The 20,460-nt window shown below is 34.5% G+C and overlaps 1 protein-coding gene across 2 annotated transcripts in view; it reads right to left on the bottom strand.

Moving 5' to 3' along the window:
- TENM2 (teneurin transmembrane protein 2) overlaps positions 1-20,460 on the bottom strand; it is a 3,550,639-nt gene that overhangs the window by 2,248,237 nt on the left and 1,281,942 nt on the right. Inside the window, exon 7 of one of the 2 annotated variants that reach the window (XM_041750467.1) lies at positions 6,978-7,096. The exons of the other annotated variant lie outside the window; for it this stretch is intronic. The gene's annotated coding sequence lies outside the window, so the exon portion shown is untranslated. The remainder of the gene's footprint in view (positions 1-6,977; positions 7,097-20,460) is intronic. 2 annotated transcript variants of the gene reach the window in all.

The following is a 20,460-nucleotide window of genomic DNA, read 5'->3' as shown; positions in this document are numbered from 1 at the left end:
AATGGCAGAGTAGATTGTACAGGTCAAAATCAAATCCTAGAGTCTACCTGATTTATTTGGCTCTATCTTTAGAGCAACCTCATAAGACCTAATCCATACCACGAAGTAGGGTCAGTTTGAAAAGAAATCAGGGCAATGATCTTGGTATCACGATACAACTAGGAATTGACACCAACTAGACTTGAGCAAGTAACAATATTTTCTTAGTTCTTGAATGACCTTAATCATCACAAAGATAATCCTTCTAAATTTCTGGTTCACAGTTCCTTTACTTCCTCTCTTTAAATAAATATTCTCTACCCCACAGTGCACTGTGTTACTAGGCAATAGTTTTTTTTTTAACCAATTATTATGTTTTCTCCATTACCTTCATTTCAGGCATTCTACTTTCCAAAATATCACCTCCTATATTTCAAGGTCTTTCCATTCATTACCCAGCTTCTACAGTTGTTATTCTTTCCTAGGACCCATAAGCCATTATCCTAGCCGGTGTCCATAATCATTCAACCTTTCATATTCTAACTTCCATCCTTAGCTGATTTGAATTCTATGGTCCCTTCCAGACATGAGACTAATGTTTCTAGCCTCAATGCCAACACTTTCTTCCCTGTCACTTATAATTGCCTGGAAATACCTGAATCATAGTTCAATTTAGTTCTCTTTAGTTTACTCCTATCATTGGACAGATCAATAAGGCTACAGCAAGTACAATGATGTTGACTCCATTTTCCACTGAACACTAAACAATGTAATCTGGGATAGACCAATTTTTATCTCATAACTCAAGAATATAATACCAACATTTTTCTCTTTTCTTCTAAACAATTTGATTTTCCCTCTTTACTACATCATTATGATTAGCATACACTATGTTATGATCTGTGATTTTTAAAAAGTTACTATATCATTAATCTTCCTTTCATCTTATCACTCTACCAGAAAAAAATCTTACCAAAGTCACAACATACACATTGCTAAATTAGATAGTTCTCAGTTCTCTTTTTACTCAACATATGAGTAGAATTTTGTAATCATTATTCATTTCTTGAAATATTTCTTCTTTGGCCTTTGAAACCCCACTCCTTTGGCTCTTCTCCAAACTCAAGGGCCATCTCCTCTCACTGTCTTTTGTTATTTCTCCTCATTTCCCTAGCACTCAGTTCTTGTTTGTCTACATTCATTCTCTTTAGGATCTTGTGTAGTCTTATGACATTAAATATAATTTATTTACTGGAAGCTCCCAAATTCATATTTCCAGCCCATAATTCCCCCCAAACTTGATTATCCAATTGCCTATTCACCATCTCTCTTTGGAAGTCTTACTCTAAACATATTTCTTCCATGGAATCATTTAGCAATAAGTCCATCTTTCAGTTGCTCAGATCAGAAATATTGTCTTCATCTTCAACTCTTATTTTTACCCTCTCAGAGCCCAAATCCATTAATGATTTCTGTTGGTTCTACATTCAAAATATATCCCAGGTTTGTTAACTTCCAACTACTTCCCCTGCTCTCATGCCAATTTTGAGTCACCATCCCCTAGAGTATTAAAATGATTTCTGAACTTGACTCCTTGCTTCCATCCATACTCAACTGCAATCTGTACAAAATAAAGCAGCCACAATTATCTTTATAAAGTTTATTTCATAAATTATATTACATGACAATTAAGTATAAAGGCAAGTTAAAATTAAAAGATAAACTGTAAAAAAGTATTTGTAACAAACAGCACAAACTAAATCCTATTCTTCCAGTATATTAAGACTACTTAGGTTGAAAAGAAAAAAAAAATCTAATTTTATAGATGAACAAAGAAGAAGAATATATATACATATATATATATTCTGTTTTATACATATATACATATATATACATATATATTCTGTTTTATGCATATATACATATATATACATATATGTATAAAACAGAAAACATGAAATGCAAATGTCTTATGGGTATATGAAATGATGCTAAATATAATTCTAAAAAGATAAAATCATATCAAAATAATAGCTAGTGAGAATACAGATGATTCAAGTACTTTGGGGGACCTAGCAAGATTTATCAAAAATATATACATGTAACCTCACAGAGCAGCCTCAGCACTCAGAATGTATTCATTTTTGGGAATATAACTACTTCACATATATGAAATTAAATATTTAGATTTTCCATTGCAACACTGTTTATAATAGCCAGAATTGGAAACAACTGAAGTGGCCAGAAATAGTGCAAAAATTATTGAATTGTGCTACATCCATACAATGGAATAGTATGTATCTGTATAAGAATAAAGAATGAGGATGATCTTGATTTACTGACATAGAACTCTCTAGAATATATAATTAGATGAAAGTAGGCAAGAAGAAAAATTTGTATAAGGTAGAAAACAGTAGTATAAAAAGTGAAGCAATGGGAATAGTAATATATTTATAAGTCCTTGTATATATCTGAAAATAAACTTCTATAAGATCTCATAAAAATGGTTACCCAAAAGTGCAGGTAAACTAAGCTAATGGATATAGGTATGGGAGCTGGAACATTTAGTGTAAATCTGTTATACATCTCCTTTATTTTTAAGTCTCTTAATGTATTCGTTTAAAAAAATTGAACATCAGGGATCTCTGGGTGGTGCAGCGGTTTGGCGCCTGCCTTTGGCCAAGGGCGCGATCCTGGAGACCCGGGATGGAATCCCACATTGGGCTCCCGGTGCATGGGGCCTGCTTCTCCCTCTGCCTATGTCTCTGCCTCTCTCTCTCTCTCTCTCTCTGTGACTATCATAAATACAATCTAAAAAAAAAAAGAAAACTTAAAAAAAATAAATAAAAAATAAAAAATTGAACATCATTACTTCCCTTCTTGAACTCTCTCAATTAACTCTGTACCTCATTCAGAGGAATATAAAAAAAAAAAAAAAGTAGTCTGGATATTGGTTCAGAGATTCTCACTTCCATCACTATCATCCTGTTTGTCACCTCCATCCTTTCATTTTATTCTGCTCAGAACACAGTGACTTCCCCACTGCTCTCCAAAAACATCAAATACATCCCCACATCCAGACATTTGCTCTTATTGTTCCTTCTCCTTTGAAGACTTTTACCTCAGTTATCCTCAGGGCTCCTTCTTTCCTTTCCTACTGGTGGAAATCAAGTGTCATCTTAACAGTCATACCTATTTTGTTTACTCTATGTGAAGTAGTTTGTATAAAACACCCTCTCACTTTGACATTCTTATTTCTTTGGTGATGTTTTATTATTATTTTTATATATCAGATATCTCCACTTGACATATTGTAATTTCATTTATTTACTTATCTATATGTATATTCATTTTCATCTTTAACCCCTCTATAACCTAAGAATATAGGTTCTGCAGCAACCTTGTTTTAGCCACTGGTGATATCTCAGTCCCAAAACAGTACCTAGCACATAATAGATGCTAAAAAAATAATTCTTAAATGAGTGAATTTTAGATAACTCATCCACATAACCTTCAATTTGCTCTACCATAACTAGATAAACTCTATACATATATGTGGGATTCATGGATCTCGAGATCTTTGGAAGTGCTATATGGAAAGTAGGAGCCATTTGAGCAAAGGATATATTTCTCCTTCATCCGCACAGCTTGAACCTAAGGAGCACCATTGTCCCTTGCATGGGAATACCAAACAACCACATAATTTTAGGAGAGAACTGAGGGAACACTGTATGAGTAAAGGATCTAGATTAGATCCCATACCCATTTATTTTTTTTTTACCTGTAAGATTACAGTGTGGTTAGATCGCAAACAGTGCACAATCATTCCTGAAAATATAGCCTGAATTGACTCAGCTAAACTAATTGTTTTTTCCTCTGAAAATTCACAGGATCTTGATACCACAACCAAATAATTCTATTGAGATTACCCACTGTAATTATTAACTAATGTTGATATATAAATCTTAAAACCATGTACATATAATGGTATTAAGAAAATTGTGTTTAAAATATATGTGCTTTGTGTATATAATTTATACCTTAAAAAAAAACACAACTAATGGCTGCTCCATACTTCTTGAGTGAATTATGCAACACGCCAAATAAGAGAGGCAGGTTTTTTTTTCCCCTTTTTCTTGAGGCTCCCACTGTCAGATGGTATCTTGCTTTTGTGATGTTGCCTTAGTTTGAGTAGGAGGCAGATAATTCTTTTATTTCACTTGACATTCCAAATGAAATAGTACGAATGATTTTTAAAGCACCTCTTGCTTCAGCTATATCTGCATAACACTGCCCAGAACTTGCTTCAGCCCTTTCTCGTATTCTAGATCTCTATGCTTTAAGTTCAGACTCCAAGAGTCTTTGAAAAGTTCATGTTCTATGTAAATCCCAATTCTTTCACAGGGGTTGCCTATGGTTTTTGGACAGACTTATCTAGCCTGCATTTTTTTTCCCAAACAGAATCCTCATTGATTTTCCACTCCTTTCAATTTTCTGGTTTCTTTCAGTCTTTGTTTCTTTAATAGAGTTGGCTTGACTTTATCAGAATTTTTTTTCCCAAGGTCCACCCACCCCGCCACCCCTTCAATTAGTCCCCATATCCTCCTCCTTGCCTGCCATCAACCACACTTTCAAGTATAACTCAAAATGTCCCAACAGCTAGGAAGTATAAGCAGATATGGGTCATATGACCTAAGTAAGGTACTGGATCCAAGGAAGACAAATTTGCACTGCCTTTGAATCTTAGAATAGGACTTCTTTCTTCTTTCTTCCTTCTTCTTCTTATTCCTCTTCCTCTTCCTCTTCCTCTTCCTCCTCCTCCTCCTCCTCCTCCTCCTCCTCCCCCTCTTCTTCTTCTTCCTCTCTCTCTCTCTCTCTCTTTTAACTTTGGACCTTTTCAATTGTTCCTTTTGCCTCAAATACTTGTCAGCTCTTCTGTTCCTCACTTAAATCCTTTAGAACAGCACAAACGTCATCTCTTTGGAGAAGCTTTTACTGGTCACCCTATCTCATTATTCTATTTTATTAGCCAGTATATTGAAAAGACTCTCATTTCCTAGAGAAATAATCTTGCTTGCTTGTCTTTCACCCTCTCTTCATTACCTCCAAGTCTAATTCAGATGACTAGTAAGCACTTAATAAACATTTGAGTAAATTAGCTGATTTTTTCCTTTCCTTTTCTGTATGTATATTCTACCTCAATTTAGTCATTTGAGATTATAACTATTTCTTATTAGCATTTAGAAATATATTTCTATTCCTCTTTATAATTATTTTTTTTATTTTGGTAAAATGCATATAAAATGTTCCATCATAACCATTTTAAGTGTACAATTCAGTGGTTTTAAATATAGTCCTAATAGTGTGCAACCATCACCATCATCCATTGCTATGACTGTTTACATCTTGTGATACTGAAATTCTGCATTTACTAAACTATAGATCCTCATTTCTCTCCCCTAGCTTCTGGCAACCAATATTCTTCTTGCTGCCTATGAATTTGACTACTCTAACTACCTTATAAGAGTGGAATCATACAATATTTGCTGCTGTTTTTGTTATTGTTGTTGTCGTTTGGTGACAGCCTTTTCTCACTTCGCATGATGTCCTCAAGGTTCATCTTTTTTTGTAGCATATATCAAAATTACTTTCCTTTTCAAAGCTGTTAATCAGGAATTGCCTGATCAGCATTAGTTAGGTAATCTGCCAAATAGACTCCTGCCATTTCCTAAAGGAAAGTTACTTTGATAATCAACCCACTTTTTTTTTTTTTTATCTAGTACAACTTACTTGTTTCTGCTCCTTTCTGCCTATAAGTATTTCACTTTGTACAGTTTTTTAGAGCTCTTTTCTTTCTCCTAGAATGGATGCTGCCTGACTCAAAATTTTGTTCACATAAACTCTAAAAATTGTTATTGCCTCAGTTTACCTTTTTTCACAATTATGATGTTAGAAAAGGAAACCAAAGGAGACCTGAAGGACAAGCCAAACATCAATGAGCAACCAGCCATAGGTACCTGTTGAGACTCTCGAGCTCACCTGCTTTCTTGTTACCTCTGTAGTCATGGATAAGTCCCTCTGGGATCCTAACTCTGCAGCTTTTGCATTATGAGCTTTCAAACTTCATTTGAGCATTTCTTTTCCTATAATAGGTCTGGAAACCTGCTGGAGTCAGACTAGATCCAACTTAGAAAAGGCCAGATCTGGGTGGGACTGGATCTGACAGTCAAGAATAGACTGGGTCTGACTTAGCTGGATTGGACCCAGTGTGAGGTCTTGGGTGAATAAATTTTTGTTTTAAGGCTGAACTAGTAGATAGGTAAACTTACCAAAGATAATCTCAAATTATAGCAGCCACAATGGAGAAATTTTAACCTGGATAAGCTTATCCATTTATGAGATACTCTAGAGAAAAAGGAGTCTCAGCCATTATAAAGGGTAGAAGGAAAGTTAATTTTTCCCCCTCCACAGTTTTTGATGACCAGGATGAGACCCTCTAGTATACTCACTCCAGAACCTAGATAGGATCCTGAGAAAGCCAGCTGAAGCCACCAAAAGGTGAGAATTCTAACTAAAGTCAGCTGTCGCAGATCTCTCTCTCTTTCTGTGGTGCCTGGGCAAATGAAGAAGGTAAAATTCATGTTGTCCCTCCCTTTCCAAATTTAGACTGGTAGGCAAAAAAACATATTTAAGTATTAGATCTTTGAATTGTGACTCATGATTTTGCCTTTTGGTACCCATTGGTCATTTATCTTTCCTCTCCCAAGACAGCTATTTTCTTCTGGGTTATCACAGTTTGTGTCCTGAGAACTTGACTTGGTGACTATCAGGTTAGGGAACCAAAAATATGGTTCAACAGAAATGTCAATTGAACCCTATTTGCTGCTAGATATGTCTGGACAGATATGTAGGTGGTACTCCATTAGCAGCTAGGGTTCTACTCACTGTTCCAATTTTCCAGAGAATAGTCTCACTCTTTCTTTCTTTTGGTTGGTTACCTTTGGGAGTGCTCAGGATCTTGGAAGAGTAGTATCTTTTGTATTTCTTGGGGATGTCTCTTGTGTCCAAGTGATTATTCAATACTGCCAGAAATATTTACTGTTTGTCTCAGCTGAACCTGATAAGATATTTAAAAGGATTTTTCATGGTCATGTGGTGATTCTAATTCTGTAAAAATCTGCCAAATTTTTTTCTATAGCAGCTATCCCATTTTACATCCCCACCAACAGTACACAAGAGTTCTAATATCTACATACCCTTGCCAACATGTTATGCTGTTTTTTAATAATAACTACCTTAATGGGTACAAAGTGGCATGTTATTGTAATTTTGACTTGCATTTCCTTATTTATTAGTGATGTTGAAAATTCTTTCATATACTTATGAAAGAATCAATAGATCTTTGAAAAAAATGTCTATTCAAGTCCTTTGCCTAATTTGTTATGTTGGGTTATTTGCTTGTATTGTGGTTGACTTTAGGAGGTCTCTCTTCTGGATTTTAATGTCTTATATAATGTGCAAATATTTTCATCCATTCTGTAGATTCCCTTTTTACTTGGTTGATAGTTTCTTTTAATACATAGTTATTTTTTTTAATTTTCAAATCAAATTTGTTAACTTTCTTTTTTGCTACCTGTATTTGAAAGAATTTGCATATTTACCTTCTCTAAAACTTACAACATACTTAAATTTAATTGTAAACATTCAATTATTTCTCCTAATTTACCATTAATTTCTATTTTTCTGCAGCAGATTTTTAAAATCTATTACACAGAAAAGACAAATCTTGATTATTATTCTGCATTTATTTTCTAAACTCATATTGTTTACTATGATATGAATGGGGTATATTTCACTTATAAATGTAGTTTACACACTATTTTGTACTAGAAAAATGCTAAGATCTGAAATTATGTATCTTTTAACATGTTCATACCTGAACAATTTTGATCAAACATGACTAAAGTTGCAACAGAGATTGATCTAAAATATACTTAAATAAATCTATCATTTAAAATAAACCTTTTAAAACATATTTAATGTTTGTGACCTCAGCACTGTTATGTGTTGACTTTACAGTGTTTTGGCATCTTATAATTTTAGCATTTAAACAATTTAATGGAAATTTAGTGATATGTCAGTGAAATAAGGAGATTTACACCCTTTCTTGTCACTGTTAGATTGTTCCCATGGCATCTTCCATAAAAACTTGCTAAATACTTCCATGAATACTTGCTAATACTACATATTAATAATAATTTAAAGGATAAGTAATTCTTTATGAATATTATATAATCCATAACATGATTTTATGATTTGGATGGTGTTTTTATTATATATCTCATGAATGATTCATAAAGTAATAATATAGTTTGAATTCTTGACTTTATTAAGGATGTACCTGCAATTTTTTTTCATCTTCAGTTTTTAGAGGCTTGTAGTTTTTAAAGGGTTTGGGATTCAGTTTGTACATTTTTGGTTTACTTTCATTGCTAAAGGCCATTTTTAAATTCACAACCTAAAATAGTGTTTAGATAGATAGAAAACATATTCTTACCCATGATGCCTTTAATATATAGCTCCTATATGTTAGTTAACAATGTTGCAAACAGAATAGACTTACAGATATTTTGGCATTTCACAACAGAACATGCAAATACACATACATCAGTGGAATGGTTAAAAGCAAAAGCTTGAATTTTAGCTTTGCCATTTGTTAACTATGTGATGTTGAACATTTCATCTAAAATCTCTATACCTTTGTTTCCTTAGCTGCTCAATGCCCTCATGCTGCAATGTTGTCAACAGATTAAAGGACATGATGCCTGTAAGCCCCCAGGCCCAGAGCTCACAAATTTCAGCTATTGTCTTTACTGCCATTGCTATGGTTACAATTACTATTGAATTCTAGTCATTACTCTTTCTAGGCAAATCTCTTTAATAAAAGAAAAACTTCTCTTTGCTTACAATTAAGTCTGTGTGTGGAAAACTGGCCATTTAAAGATTTGGTTTTCCATGTAACTTCTCTCAAAGTTTAAGTTCAATATACTTCACTTGTTTTGTGGGGTTCCTTATTTCTAAATTCGGTTGAAAGCCAAGGTTTATTACTTTCCTACTATTTTGAAACTTAAAAGTAGGTGGTTTGAGGGGATACAAAGATGAACAAGCCACAATTACTTTGTTGAGGGAACATCAAATCTAGTGAAAGAGCTGAAATATCTTCAAATAACTACCTTAGAAAACATAATGTACTAATACTGCCATAGAGCAGCAAAGGACCTCAGGCATGTAGAGAAGAGAGCTTAACAGCTGAGTGCTCAAGGAATGTAGGATTGACAAATAAATGTTAGGATAACCCTTTCTATTTGAAAATGACTATGTCTTATGAGTTGATTTATGTCCCTGCCTCCCCATAAGACATGTTGAAATACTAACAGTCAGTACTCAGAATGTGGCTTTTTTGGAAACAGGGTCTTTACAGAGGTAATATATTAAAATGAATCATTAGAATGGGCCCTAGTGCAATGTGATTACTATCCATATTACAAAAGGAGATATTTGGATACAAAGACAACATGCACAAAATGAAAATAATGTGAAGAGACAGGGAGAAGATGCCCACGTATCTGGGGTGAGGCATCTACAAGTGAAAGAATGCCAAAAATTGCCAGTAAACAAATGAAGCTGGAAAAAGGATGGAAGGATTTCCCTAGGGCCATCAGAGAAAACATGGCCCTTTTGACACCTTGATTTCAGATTTCTGGACTGCAGAACTGCAAGACAATAAATTGTTGATTTAAGCCACCAAGTATTCATACACTGTTTTAGCAGCCCCAGGAAGCTGATATAGTTCTAAATTACTTGATACTGGAGAAACAGAAAAATACTGAACACTAGGCAGGGGATAGAAAACTAATAACCATAGTCCAATTATATTTAAATCTAATGTTAAAGTCTTTTAAAATATTTGACTTGTGAAAGTAAAAAACTATACCATAGAAGACCTTAATATTAGACTGTATACAAGATCTTTTTTTCTTTTTTTAAAAGATTTTATTTATTTATTCATGAGATACACAGAGAGAAAGAGGCAGAGACAAAGGCAGAGGGAGAAGCAGGCTCTATGCAAGGAGCCTGATGTGGGACTCGATTCCAGGACTCCATGGTCACGCCCTGAGCCAAAGGCAGACACTCAACCACTGAGCCACCCAGGTGTCCCAAGACCATTTTTATATATGCCATTTTAAAAGAGTCAACCAGCTATACTAATATTTCTACTAGAAATCAAAATATCTCTGCTTATCTACTTTTTTTTTTTGCCTTCACAATTTTTTTTGTGTCTGCAATGATACAGATGGTAGGCTTTGCAAATTACTTTTTGTCGATTAACTTGTGAAAATAGCATAAATTATTCTTTCTTTCAATTGGGCAAATGCTTGCCTCAATTAACTCAAGGGTATTGTTAAAACAAAAGAAGATGAGCATTAAAGTGTTAAAAATGTTTAGTAACTACCAAGAAAATATAAAAAATATTATTACTGAACTATTTAATATGTGGAATTAAAAAGCACACTTAAAAAGTAATTTAAGTCTATATAAAATATATATTTATTTTAAATGTTAACCATGTCTTTAAAATGGCATTTTATTTGAAAAGGAAACAATTATTGAATAAGATCTACTTACATGATTTATCTTTATCTATTTTTCACACACACACACACACAAAACCCACAAAGAAAACAGACCAAAAACAAACCAAAAGTCTCTTATTACCTAGAAGAGGTATTTGTTCTGACATGGAAAAAAAAAAAAAAAAAAAGAATGTGAAAGACTAAAACTCAGAGAATAACAGGATGCAAATATAATTCCAAAATCACTGTCATTTACAGAGATATCTTTTCTTTGGCTTCCCTGAGTTTTGCATTAATTACATCTCAAAAACTCAATAAAGTCAAAACAAAAATATTTAGAAAAGCAAAATTAGAGAATATTAGTTTTCTTTTTTTCTCTGTTTAGGTAAGAGTTGGATGCCTGCATTCCACTTTCTGAATGATCTACTCCAATCTGATTAAATGAGTATAATGTGCAAATTCTTCCCTAGGTTAGATGTTAGAATAAATTAAGAGTAAAATCTGGGGATCCCTGGGTGGCGCAGCGGTTTGGCGCCTGCCTTTGGCCCAGGGCGCGATCCTGGAGACCCGGGATCGAATCCCACATCAGGCTCCCGGCGCATGGAGCCTGCTTCTCCCTCTGCCTGTGTCTCTGCCTCTCTCTCTTTCTCTCTGTATGACTATCATAAATAAATAAAATTAAAAAAAAAAAAAAAGAGTAAAATCTGATACTTGACATCATCAACTGGGCAAGTTGGAAAAACCTGGAATTTGTTCTTTTTGTTGGTTGGTTGGTGTGTTTGTTTGTTTAATCAACACCTAATCATTTTTAAATCATGCTAGAGATCTTGAATCCTGGTCTCTTGAAACTTTGGAACCTATTGGTCACAACTATGTCATGTTCCTGAAGATCATCTCTCAGCTCCCTTATTCTAATTTAGTACCTCTAGGAAATTCAACTATCTCCTTGACTTCTCTGGGGAATATTTCTAAGCACACCCACTTTAGCCATCACCAATCACTAACTCTCCATCCCCTCATCTGGCATATGCCCCTTTCCTCTGTGTTCAAATACTCTTTCTAAGAAAAATCTAAGGTGAAAACCAGTTTTCCTTTGATAGCAGAGCTCCCCTTAGAGCATGTGGTCTCTTCTCTCCAGTCCCCAGATTTCTGGTCAAGGAAGTAGAGTTGATAAATTTTGGGATGCCCATTATTAATTCCAGAAAATCATGGAAAGTATTACTGGAAATAATAAAGTTAATACTGGCAGGAGTACGGTAGCACAGTCTGTTAAACAGAAGACTTTTGGCTTCGACTCAGGTCATAACCTCAGGGTGGTGAGACTGAGCTCTGTGCTGAGTATAGAGTCTGCTTAAGACTCTCTTACCCTCTCCCTCTGCACCCTCTCTCAAATTAATTAAGTAATTAAAAAATACTGGCAGGGTATGGTCAATTTGCCTAAAACTATTTTCTTCCAAACTTGTTTCCTCTTTATTTCTATCCCATAAAGGAATAATAAAAGTTTAATAGCTAAGATTGAGAAACATTTTTTTCTAGTGACGTTTGATGATAATAGCATGTAGATAAATTGTCAGAAAAACCACAAAGCTAGAATGTTAAGATAAAAATTAAGAAAGGGTTTGAAAGCAAAATTTTATTAACATATTGCTGACAAAAATAAAGAGGGGAAGTAATTTTGATTTGAATCTCTGGAAAAGGGTTCAAGGGATTTGTTTCATTTCTATAGTGGGCTGAGTCCAAGCCAATATAAGATCATGCAACATCTGATCTTATTTAAGCCACATGAATACCTAGTGTAGCAGGAAAAATATATATTTCTGAAAGTAATTTATATGCTATTTTAATCATTGCATTTTTTATTTATAAGAATTGTCCAAAAAAAAAAAAAAAGAATTGTCCAGACATCTGGGTTTATCACAGATAAATAGATACAGATATATTGACATATAAATATATTGATATATATCTGTGTGATCTTCTCAAAGACATACCCCAAAAGTCCTAATAAGAAATACTTATTTGATTATTTACACAGTGTTGTGTATTAGGTTGGCCTCAGAGAGCATAGTGGAGTTTGTTTCAAAACAAAAATAGAATTAACAGACAGTATAACAACCCAAGAAATAAAGTAATTTAGAACCACCATGCTTATTTTAGGTGCTGACAGGAGAAATTAATCGCAAAGTTGGCATTCTACACAGTGACTGAACAAAGAAATCTTGGTGTTCTATATCTATCTCTCAAATCCTTTTAAAATTATGAAGGTTTGTAGATTATTTGTAGCTTACCAGATTCTCTAAGGTTTTAGCTTATTTCTCATATTCTCAATGAAAATAGTCTCTGATTCTCTAGGTTTGTAGCTTATTTCTCATATTCTCAATGCATTAAACTATTTCCTGAATTAAATGAATAGTTTACTGATAACAGTGTAAAATAAAACAATATGCTAGCCATCAGTCTATGTGCTTGATAAATGATATTAGCTCTTCTAACAGTCCCAGGAGGTTATTTTTATTATTATTTCAACTGGTTTATTTTCATTTATACAAATAATAGGACTTTAGCTATCAACACAAACAACAAACCTTATTCTGAAAAGAAAGACAACAGGAATAAGTGGTGGCAAGTCTTAGCCAAAGTCACGCAGCATGGAATTCAGTTTAGTGTCCATCTAACAATAGCCACCTTGGTAGCATTTTTCCAGATACTTTGGTATTGTAGAAACTTAACAAAAAGTGTCCAAATAGGATTGAATATAAGTAGAGACAATGCAAAGCAATAGGCTTAAGTGAGAAAGAATTGGAGAAAGGGTAGTAGAACAGGTCAAAAAATGAAGCTCACCTTGTGAATCACATAAACGAGTAACAAAGAAAGCAAATGTGCTTCTCACTTTTGTAAAATTTAAGGATATAGCTATCTTTTATGAGAGTGTGCATGAAGTACTTCCACTTTGTGACCTCTCAAAGTCCCTTTTATCTCATGTAGTCTCTGATTCTATAATGACTACTGCTACAAATAATATTAGTAGACAGATAAGAAATAGACAGGGGAAAAGAAGGGAAATCACCTCAAACAGCGATAACAGAAGGTGGAATTAAGTCATTGTTATACATGGCAGTTCTGCCTTTCAAGACATCACTTTTGTAAAGCTCCTAAGAGAAAAGGGGATTTAAAAAAATGTTTCATATTAATTAAATTCCATATTGCATCAACCCATCATCCAGTGTATTATGATCATATTATGGGAAACAATTTGTCATTCAAGAACTTGCTAACAATCTCAATAGCCATGGTCTCTTAGAAACAGATCTTAGGAAGGTGAATAACAACAGGCGCGTGTTGCTTGGGAACAGATTTTTCATTTCCCTACTAGTCTGAATAGCCAGTTGATTTATTTAGGAACAAAAGCACAACATTCAATATCTTAGGGAAAGACACCTCATCAAACCCCTTAAAAACTAATGATTTCTAGGTATAATTTGAAAGGTGTGTTCAAGTACTAAACCAGAGTATAAAATTAGCCACTTTATCAATTCATACGAGTGGTTGGCTCTGAAAATTTAATGGAATACTAGGGAGCAGAAAGCAAGCAAAATGTCTTTAGGGAAGAAGATGTCCTTGGGGAATGAGAATTATGTGTAAATCCTCAAGGGCAGAAATTGAGGAGTATAGTATAAACGGGAATGGAAAGGTAAACCAAAACATATGAACAAGTGATTGTAAGCCACAGATGAATATGTTATTATTTTCCCCATAAATGATATTCTAATCCAGATAATTCACTTAAATCATTTTAGCCTCACAGAGAAATACTGAGTGACTTGTGTCTAAGGACAAAACACAGTGACCACAATATCTGGGAACACCTTAATAATTGTGTCTTTGTATAAACAACTTGAGGCCTGACTCAGCACTATACCACAGTAGCTAAGAAGAACAAGGTCTCTGGAATTATGCAGCTGTGTCTAAAATTCCTGACCCCAAGGCTACCTTATTTTGGCATTGTAGAGTTTTATTTCTTATACTACCAATGTACTTGTTACTATTTATGCAGTGAGGGGTAGGGGGGCATAAAAGATACAATTACAACCTCCAAGGAGGCTCTAGTGGGTTCTAGACAATTTTGCTTTGTTGGCCCCCTTCTCCAAATATATATAATTAAGCTTTAACACCATGTTGGTATAAAAGGACTAATCAATGTGTTAAGACATTTTTATCAATAGTTTTTCTTCTGATTTTAAAGAAATTGGAACTTTTTTTCTTTTTTGAGTCTTAGGTACTATGCTCACTGCACCTAATAGAGAAATCAGCACTGCCTGTTCCCACTTAATACATTTATGACCTTTGGCAACTTAACCAACTCTCTATGCCTCCACTTTGTCATTTATAAAATGAGAGGACAGCAATAGTATCCATTCAATTTCACTGGGTTGTTGTGATAATTGAATGATACAATCCACCTTGAGAGATGAAGGGTGCACAGGCTAGAGCAGGGGTAAGGATTGATGGGATAGGGAATTGTGAGAGGCAAACTTGTTAGACAAAGATGAGGAATGGGAGTGGAGTGGCCTCAAGGAGGGTGAAATTTCTAAGCTCTGTAACTCTTTTCTGTTGTCTTGATGACTATGTTTCACCCATTTATATGCTGCTATTTTTCAAATGTAGCATCTATTGAGTTAAATATTAGTTGATCTGAACTTATCAACTCCATTCTTTTTTCCATAGTACATTTTATCAAGAAACCCTGAAAAAAGTAGTTATTCTTAATGTAGTATTTAAGGAAAAATTCATAGCAAAAGAAGGTAATCATTGGTGCAAAGGCAATTAACTGGAAGATAAGAGTCAAAGTTCTTAAATCAAAGTTCAGAACTAAAAGATAACCACAGTTTTTTTGTTTGTTTGTTTGTTTGTTTTTGTGAAAGTCACACATTTTGCAGCAGATATCGTTTGAGTCTCAGAGGAGTTTGCCTAATGCCATAAATGGGTTATAACACAAATTCCCCAATTTTACCATCCAGGGCCCCATCTCACTCTATACCAAAGGTAAAGTAGTTCTGAGACAATGATTTACAAAATGACAGTCGTTGTAGATTGTGGGCTTTTGATAGAAAAAAAGCACTGTTTTCATTAATTCAAAAATATTTGTTATACTGCAAACATTCTTGTTAATTTTTGCAGTGTTGAAAAAAAAAAGAAAGACATATTATAGCTCTTTAGGAACTTCTCGTTTATTTAGAAGATTGCACACTCAATAAATGATTAAAGCAGTATCTACATCATTGCACCTGTGTAAGTTCTATGAAAGAGAAGCAAAATTCCAGCAAAGTGGAAAATGGGAGCACATAGTGTAATTGAAGGTTCAGGAAATGCTTCTTGGAGAAAGAATGAGTAGGATGAGACTCAAAGGTTGAGCTCAGGCAAAAAAGTAGCAGAGGGCCTTCCAGGCAGAGATTATGAAGGTGCCTATAATTGGAGATACACTCAAATCACTCTATGAGCAGAAGGAAAATCAATTCAACTGGGGCCTTATGAGTGAGGAGGAGGGTGAAGCAACACGAGGATGGGGCTAGGTACAGGCCGATTGTCCAGGAATAGGGGAAGGATTATTGCACTTTATTCTAAGTGCAATGGGCTGCCAGTCAGCATTGATGTGAGATAAGAATAGAATGGGTGAGGGCAGCCCCATGGCTCAGCGGTTCGGCGCCTGCCTTCGGCCCAAGGCATGATCCTGGAGACCCGGAATCGAGTCCCACGTCGGACTCCCTGCATGGAGCCTGCTTCTCCCTTTGCCTGTGTCTCTGCTTCTCTCTCTCCCTCTGTGTATTCTCATGAATAAATAAATTAAATCTTAAAAAAAAAGAGAGAGAATAGAATGGGTGAAAAATGACAATAGTTTGTGGTAGGCTGGCAGTGGAGCAAGGAGAGAGAGAGAAGGAATTAAAATATCTTTAAGGATAAAATGTATAGGACTTGGTTTTTTAAAAAAAAGATTTTATTTATTTATTCATGAGAGACACAGAGAGAGAGAGAGAGGCAGAGATACAGGCAGAGGGAGAAACAGGCTCCATTCAGGGAGCCCAATGCAGGACTCGATCCCAGGATCTCCAGGATCATGTCCTGAGCCAAAGGCAGACAGATGCCTAACTGCTGAACCACAAAGGCAACCCAGGTCTTGGTTTTTTATTGTAGGAAGTAAGGAGTATGGAGGAATTATCAAGGATGATTTTGATTGATCCAAGAAACTGATGATTTGGGCTTTTTTTTTTTTTTAAAGAGGGTTTATACTGTTGAAGAAATGGGGATTAAATATGTTTCTTCTTTGTGGCTTTTCCCCTTCTAGTTCACCCTATAAAGTTAGTTTAATAGGATCACAAGAACCAAACAAACCTAAGACTGAGTCTAGAAAAACAAGTACACCATCAGATAGTTTAATAATATTTTTTAACACTGCTAGCTTGAATTTACTGGTATCTGCCATTTGCCAGAGGTTTTCTAAGATATTTGTATGAATATTATATTTCCAGTCACTTAAAGCTTTTTTTTTTTAATTTTTTTTTAAATTTTTATTTATTTATGATAGTCACAGAGAGATAGAGAGAGAGAGGCAGAGACACAGGCAGAGGGAGAAGCAGGCTCCATGCACCCGGAGCCCGACGTGGGATTCGATCCCGGGTCTCCAGGATCGCGCCCTGGGCCAAAGGCAGGCGCCAAACCGCTGCGCCACCCAGGGATCCCAAGTCACTTAAAGCTTTAATATGAAGTAGACATTACTTTTCTTCTTATTATTATTTTACAGAGGAGGAAACTAAGGCACAGAGAGATCAAAATAATTTAAGCAGCATGGAAATGACCAAGAGAGATTTTAAGTTCACGCTTTGAACTATCAAATGGTACTGCCTCTCTTAACAGACCCTTCTGGTTTAATATTAAACAAAAGGTATAAAGGAGGCCTAAAAATCCACCTATGACCTAAATCCTCTATGTTAAGAGGCTGGTTGAGAATTTGGGACTTAGATTGTAGATAACATTAGTGTTACTGCCCTGCTGTCCTCTTGGGAACAAGAAGCACTATAGTATTTCCCCGGGTAAAGTTGAAAATTGAGAGATTTGTGTTACTAGCTTGAATTCTCATAATAAACGTAACCAAAGCGAGTATTTTTGAATTTATTTTTCAGCCTTTTTCAACTGCTTTGTCATTTAAGAGCCTTCAGTTTTATGACACAGAAATAAGCACCAGAATGAACTTGGCTTTTATGAATAAAGAAGATATATTGTATTGTTGTTATATGGTACAATCTTATAAAATCATTAATCCTACTAAAGCATGAAAAGCAGAGACCTGTGATCTCTGTTGTCCAAAGGAGATACATGAAACATTAGCTTGCTTAGGAGAATAAGTGATGTCTTAAGTTACTGAATTGTTCGGTTCTATTACCACATGAATTCCATGTAATCAGTTCTTAGCAAAGTACTTTGCCATAATACATTTCATGGTTCATTGACAAAAATGATCCTTCAACCCAGGTAAATAACAATATATGTCATATGTGTGTTATCGGATTCTGAGTCAAGCTTTGAGCACCTGAGGTAGTTAAATTTTTAGTAGGATATGTAATTCATAAGTCAGATTAAAAAAAACTGAGTAATATGTCTTCCTGCAGTATCTTACATTGTTCTTACATTCTGTGAAAAAGTCAAAATGAACAGAATGTAGATATGAGTGCACCCATTTAAAATGACGAATCCTTTCTTGTTAACTGCTTTTAATGCAATAGCTCATCAACAATTATCAGGTATAAAGCACAATGTAAACGAATCCTACTTTAAATGTACATTATTTAGCTTAACGTGGAGATTATGAATAAATTTATCTGATGCGGAACTGCATCCTTTAGTGAATGCTGATAAAAATCCTAGTGAGACTTTGCTGTTCATAGAAATCTGTCTCTGAAGGACATAACCTTTTCTGTCATGATTGCAACTCTCATTGCAAAATGAGAAAATTAAATCACTTGGGAATGCTAGAAAAGAGAAAACTTTAAACTAAATGCCACTCATAACACTAGAAAGCGGAGTAAATGATGTCTTGACTTTGATACAAGAAAACATCTATGACATTATCTATCATTAAGTCGAAAAATCTGTCAGGTATGTTTTCCTTACGATGATGGTTTTTTAACTAAGTCTGGGATTGAGCTGTTTAAATAATAATTGGCACATATATCAATTTAAACAAACTTCTCAGCTATCCTATAAAACTTAAACCAATGAGAGCTTCAGAGTTCTAGATCTGTTGGCTGTTTTAAGCCTAAATAAATAATAAGACTAAATAAACCTTTTGTACCACCCTAACCCTCCATCCTACCTCAATTCACCCCGGCCAAACATTCTCCACTCCCGGATTCCCAGGATCGAGTCCCACATCGGGCTCCTTGCATGGAGCCTGCTTTTCCTCCCTCTGCCTGTGTCTCTGCCCCTCGCTCTGTGTGTCTCTCATGATTAAATAAATAAAACTCCACTCTATATAGTTAGCTCAGGAGTATCCATGATTCATGAAAATATAGTTACATTATATAGTTAGCAGCAGACTTCCCAAAGGTAAAAGATGGCATAGGGGTAGAAAAAGTAAGTTAATAGCATAGGGAGAAAGATAATTTTGGAGGAAAACTGTTGTTTGTTATCAGGTACCTATATCATTTTCTGCACACCTACAGAAAAAAAATCCTGCTTTAAATTTAACTACATCTAAAATTACATATTAGAAATTTGGTGATAAGTTGTTCCATAGATATTTTTCTCTAGGTAGATAAGACCCAATTATTTTTTCTCTTATTTATAAAATATCAAAACTTTCATGTGTATTTTTGTTTTCTCTGCTCATTGTTCCTATTTTCAAAAGAACATGTAAAAGATCCATGGTTTAGATCTATCAGGAAAGCTGATGGTTCAGCCGAATTAACCTATATTTAGAACAAGAAGGCATATGGAAAATTTTAGACTTACTTGAAAAGGTCTTTTGGAAACATTGTGTAATAGTAGGCTAACTGAAACAGTCCTACAAAAATGTGTGTGTGTTTGTGTGTGTGTGTGTGTGTGTGTGTGTGCTTTCCCCAGTACCAAATTATAGTTCATGTCTGAGGCCTTTTTTTCTTTTTTTAGGAGTAAATGGTACTTCATGATATGCCTATTACAATGAATCTGCTAGTATATAGTAAAAAGTTAAAGGGAACTTTATCTCAAATACAATATTTAATTTTTCTGAGCAACATTTAGATTATAGTTATAATCATCTACTCATTTGTGGAGTTAATAATACACGAATCAGTTGTTTTCAGGACATAGTTTTCCTAGCAAAAATTTGTTATACCAAGAAAATGACATTTCTCATTTCCAACTATTATATAATCATTAAAAGGATCTTTACCAAGAATATTTTGGGTCTATAAATTTTCTCAAGGGCCTCTCAACTCTGATATTTAAATAATAAATAATACACTTTTGAAGGATCAAACATTTCATTGTTCTTATTAATTTTTTCTTAAGAGATAACTTTTGATTTGTTAAACGCTCTGATTCCAGATGCTCCCATGTTAATCAATGGCTTGACAAGTTATTTGAATAGTTCTCCAATTGCCCTCATCTACTTCATGGAATCCCGTGGCTTTTTCCAAGATTTACTACGTAACTTTGCTAATTGTTGCTCTGTATCTGCATAACATTGTCATAGTTCAAAACTAAAAATTAGCAAGAGATCTAAAAGGTTTCAGGCAATAAATAGTATTGTTCTGTGAGAAGATATGATTAAATAGAAACAAACTTTGTAAGTAGTCATATTTTAATAAACTTG

Source organism: Vulpes lagopus, chromosome 3 (assembly GCF_018345385.1).
Source record: "Vulpes lagopus strain Blue_001 chromosome 3, ASM1834538v1, whole genome shotgun sequence".
NCBI classification, from domain to species: domain Eukaryota; kingdom Metazoa; phylum Chordata; class Mammalia; order Carnivora; family Canidae; genus Vulpes; species Vulpes lagopus.
This window is presented reverse-complemented; position numbering and strand designations above follow the sequence as displayed.